The sequence below is a fragment of the Elaeis guineensis genome, chromosome 6, assembly GCF_000442705.2.
Source record: "Elaeis guineensis isolate ETL-2024a chromosome 6, EG11, whole genome shotgun sequence".
Classification (NCBI taxonomy): domain Eukaryota; kingdom Viridiplantae; phylum Streptophyta; class Magnoliopsida; order Arecales; family Arecaceae; genus Elaeis; species Elaeis guineensis.
Window position 1 is genome coordinate 66626051 of NC_025998.2, and position 6000 is coordinate 66632050.

Genomic DNA, 6000 nt, shown 5'->3' on the forward strand with positions numbered 1-6000 from the left:
TTAATAATATATATATATCAACTACATAAGTTTAGAAGATAAATTATAAAAAATATCCTATCATATCCCATATGCGATTGGCTTGTAGGACATTATTCTTTCAGATGGGATGCCAAGAGTTGGCACCCCTTGAAAATTATGTGACACCCCTTCATTCCTTATATAAGGGGCACCCCCTTGAAAATTATGTGGCACACCTTCATTCCTTATATAAGGGGCACCCCATATGGGATAAAATCCAATCCAAATTGGCATTAGTCATGGTATTAGATGAAGAAAAGGTAGAAAAAATTTGAAAAAAAAAAAAGATAAGGAAAAGTAAGAGAAAAGTAGAAAGGAAGGGATTAGAAAAAGAAAAGTATGTGATGCTTGCCCTAAAATCAGATTATTCAAGTGTTGAACATTCAATCTGATTTTTTATGGTGAGATCATTTGAGAAATGATTCCTAGAGTAGTCCTAGTAGAGGTCTCAAAGGCATACAAGTAGTGGTGCAACCCATTCTTACGAAGGATGATAGGTAGTGAATTCACGAAGAAGGCTGCAGCACTACTTCAAATTGGGAAGGGCCTTGACCAGTCCCATGTGGATCACCATTGGAGGGTTTCTACTTTAGAGTCTTATGGAGATCTCAAAATTATCAGATCATCATCTTCATACTGGTATATGACTTTTGATCCCTTCTTGTTATACATGCTTATTTCATTTGATTGTAATCATCAAGGTATTTTTAGGGCATTTTGTGTTTTGATAGTTATATTTAATAGTTAAACATATTTTCAATTATTGAATATATATAAAAATATTTAAAATTTATATTCTACTGTATTATCGAAATTCATCAGTGGTATCAGAGCCATTCTTGATTGATTCAATCAAATATCATGTTATTATTGTGATATAGATTAGAACCAGTTTATATTATATCAAAATCATATTTTCTGATTGATGTTTAGTTGATGTTCTTGATGCATTTTTGTTAATGATGAAATATTATCAATCTATGATCATCTTTGGATATAAAATTCTATGATCTTTAGACTTATGAGACAAGTTTAAGTCAGATCCCATGATCTAATTTTCGATGGAATTGTAAATGTAGTGTATATGATGCGCGAAACCTTGGAATGATACATTGGATGTACATTGCCAAATTTTAGAGTTTTTGGATAAGATGCATTTACCTAAGATTCAAGGGTCGACCACTATGTTATTGGGCACTCACCATTGTGGGTCTTCCATCTTGATTGTTGTCCAAGGTATGTGTGGAGCTAAAAAAAATTATGATCATGGAAAGGATGCATCAGACATGGATTAGAGTTTTTGTCGATAGATTTGTTCAACTATAATTTATTTGATCTAATGTGATTAGAATTAATGATTATAGATTAAATCAAATTTATAGTTTTAATTGATTAGAAGTCATATTTAATTTAGGTTGATCAAATTGTCATTTACTTAATTCGATTAGGGTTTGAGTCATGGTTGATCGAATCTATACTAATCTAATTGGATTAGTGTTAACCTAGAATTAATCAATCCAACTCAAATAGGATGACAAATGATTGACTTAAAATTATAAATTGGGTCAAGTGTTAAATCTGAATCAAAAACTCTAGAGGGGTCCTATGTCTATATATTTAAACATCTCCATTGACATGTTTATAAATGATATCATAATTTAAATAATGTGAGTAGTTAGTGATCATGTTTTATAATTGTTATAAAATATATATTGAGTGGTTATGGATTATGGTACATCTATGTGATGGATGTATGCATGAATGCTTCCATATTGGTTGATTATATAAATGCATCTGTAAGAGTTGCAATAGGGGCTAGGTACCCTTGATGTATTGTATTATCAGCTGTACTTTTTTTTGTATATTTTTAACTGTTGATTGAAATTTTTACATATTGATGTAAAATTATAAAAAATAATTATTTAAAAATAGATAAAAATTATTTCTTTCTATTTTCAGATAAACATCGAGCATTCATGGAAGTCTTCATGGAGATGAAGACTAGACTACCAGACATTTGTAGAGCGAAGGTGCATTAAGATTGATCATGAGATGGTTTAATTTATAATGCACCTAAAGTTTAATCCATATGTCATCCTGTGGCTCAGATGATTTTTTTTTAAATTCATAACCATTAGATTTTCTATATATGCTCTTACATACTGGTAGTTAGAATTAAAAATTAATTTATATGTAATGCATATATATATATTTTAGATGTGCTTGAGACCTAAGTCTCTCATTTAAATTATATTAAGTCATAATAATAAAGTGTTAAGAACACTACCCATGCCTTCCTTCATGTTAAGCCGGTATTATGTCAAGAACCATAGTAGGCTTATTATGCTATCTATAAGACTTGCTATAGGGACTAATTTGATACTATCTTAGTTCATAATAAAGCTAATGGTACTTAGCTCATACTAAGTCAATAGAGTATGTCAAAAACTGTAGTGAGTTTGTTATGCTATCTACAAAACTTGCTGTAGGAATTGATATAATATTGACTAAGTGATGGTTATGGCATATTTTGGTAGTGCTGTCTTGTTATGCTATCCACAAGGATGGTATTATTCAGATATGATCATATAAGATTGAAAGGTATGACTTAACTAAAATACTATAGTTTATTGTACTATCCATAAAGCTATAAGTATTTTAGAGGCAAAAGTTATGTTAAGAGTTGCATGAGATGCAATTGATAAAGAGTTACCTACCCTTGAATACGTAGTAGCTTGTTGTGCTATCCACAAGGCTTTTTATGAAGAATTAAGATCTCAACCCCACTAAGAAACTTGATGATAGGTTTCCTCAATTTTCATACTTGAGGGCTATGAAATTTGCTAAAATAGTGGGAGACAATTTAGATAAAAACTTCATCTAAATTATGCATATCATCATGAGTAGTCCTTTTATGTTCTTATATATCTGCATCTTCACTAGCACTATATAGTATATTTGTTATTTTTAAATTGATAGAACTTTATAGAATGGTAGAAGATCCTGAGAATAGTTCTCACATAGGAGATAGTTTTCTATTCTTTTGATTTTGATTTGTTCGGAGTTGATACTACAAAGAATGAAAAGTCACATTTGCGATATGGTGGATAACAGTATGACTGTGAAATTAATCCTGATTAACTTAATCATGTGATTAAGTCATTATCATGGATGGTGAGTTAATTCAGGATTCGATCCTACTAACTCTCCTAGATTTATTCTTTAGTATCTCTTAGGAGAAGAAGGTGAAGAATGTCTTCACTATAGGTATCAATTTTTATTACAATAATGATGAGTATTAGAGATAAATTGCAAGAGTTGTCTTGCAAGTACGAAGCAGTAGCAAAATACAAAAGTTGCATCTGCTAATGATTTGTATATAATACAAACTAATTAATCATTGAGTGTTTCAACTTTAAAATTTTAGGTATATGTACCTCATATAGGTCTCATTTATGCAAAATATTGTTGGACTAATAAAGCTGAAGAGAGATGACTACATATTTTTTAGCACTAATGGATATTCCATTCATGCTAAGGCTATAGGAACCTATATAATCTTCTTGTAATATTTAGAAACTAGTAGACAGTTGTTATATGCCTAAATTTATCAAAAATATTATTTCAATTCTTTTGTTATTGTAGATGATTTTGAAATTAATGTAAAGAGTAAAAGTTACTCTCTTTTTGATAAATTTTATAGTTATGGATTTATGATAATGGTCTCATATTTCTGTCACTCAATAATATTATTCTTCATATTGATGAGAACAAGAAAAGAATATATGATGGTCACATATCTCTGGCACTACCAACTTAACCATTTTTTTTAGACAGAGATAAACAAGTAATACATAGAAGAGCTCTTTGTCTATATGATTATGAATCATATAGAACTTGTAAATTTTATCTCATAGATAAAATGACCAAGATCTCATTTACTGGACATGGAAAAAGATGCGAGCAAATTATTAGGACTTCTACATATGGATATTCAAAAGCTAATAATATCTCGATCCACAGATGGACACTTTATTTGAGATATGGTGTGTTCTCTAATTTGCTTCACAAATCTCATTCTGGAGATGTCTTAGAAATTGTTGCATGTGTTTTAAAATTAGATACCATCAAAATCTGTTACTAGCTGCTCTATGAGATATGGAAAGAGGCAGGTTGTCCAACTTATGTGAAAAGAGTTGATGTACATAAGTTTTGTGCTAGAACAAATTTGTATAAGTTTATAGGTTATCCTAAGAGTAGTATGTGATACTACTTCTACCACCCTACTAGACAAAAGGTGTTTTGTTAGTAGGTATACCACCTTTTGAAAAAAAAAAATTTAAGAAGTGGTTAGTGGAAGGATAATTGAACTTGAGAAGTTCAAGACCTATGAACTATCACATAATAACCTGTAGAGTGTCCACAAGTTGATCCTCGACCAAATGTGTCCATTGATGAGGCACAACCATGATACACACCTCCTCACTGAAGGTCAATTTAAGTGTGTAATGTACCACTCAAAATATAATTTTATCATTGAGAATGATGATACACCATACATCAATGTGAATGATGTTTTCTTGATCTATTCAGAGATAGTCATGAGTAGAGACTCTGACAGTTGGTTTGAAACTATGATATCCAAAATGAACTCCCTCTATATCAACCAAGTATTGACTATGGTTGAAGCACCTATGGGTGTGACCCAACAGATTGCTAACAGACATGTCAATCTGAATTTGTACTTGCTATTGCTACACACTATCTAGAGAGTTTGTCTCTAGTGAGAGGGCATATATATTTATGGATTAAAGCAGGCATTGAAGAGTTTGTACTTTTATTTTTGATGAGATAGTCAAAATATTTGACTTTATCAAGAAGATAAGTGGGAGTCCCACTAACTTCTTGGTTTTATATGTGAATGACATACAGAATATTGGGAAGGAAGTCCTGATATTGCTCTCGGTCAATGACATGCTTATCACAAAAATTTTCATAAAAAAAACTTGGGTGTAGCATCCAATATTTTTGGCATCTATAATGATAGATGTAAGTGGATGCTGGGCTTGTTCCAGTCTAGATACATAAATTTTTATGTTGAAGGTATTCAACATAAATAGGTGTAAAGGTGTTTACTTATCCATATATTCAATGTACTAAGCTTGATGTGATTTATGCTTTGTATATAATCATTGATTTCAAGCAGATCCTTGATAGGATCTTTTGAAAATTATGATAAATGAAAGAAGAGTGCCCTATAAGCTAATCACAAGTATATTGTGACAAGATTTTTTTTTGTAATTTTCTAACTCATGTAATGATATTTATTATTTGATAATAAAATGAGATATTGATTCATCATACTAGTTGCATCTTATTATGACTAAGATTATGATGAACCCTAAAGATTAGGACAATAGTTTTAGGAGACACGAATGGATCATGCCAGTGAGATCTAAAATCCTAATCTTAAATATTCTTTATCGTAGAATCATTGAGTTGGAGATCAATATTTTGGATTGACTGGCATATCCTATGTATGCTCGATGTAGAGGGTGGTAGATCTTACTAGCCACTTGTGTGGGATACTAATACAAAGATATGGATGCTCATTTGAGAAATGAGTCTACTGAATTGACTCGATAAAAGAGAATATCTTATGGAAGCTTACTTGCATGTCAAAGATAGTTTTCTAAGTGGGAGTTGTGCAAGTGATCCTTAAACCTGAGATCACCATGAAATCTTGTGCACATAAATTTATATTTCGGTTCATACTCAGGCATGGCATTAAGACATATACGGGGTATTCTGGATATGGTGGAGTGTGTATGAAGGTTGTGAGTAGGTCAACATGGAATCTATCACTCCTAGTAAGAGGAGATCACATCTTGTATATTCTCATTCTTAGATGACTCAGAAAAAATCTTTTGGCCAAAAGTAGGAAGGAGATTAGAAAGAATTTTTAATACTTCTTCATTA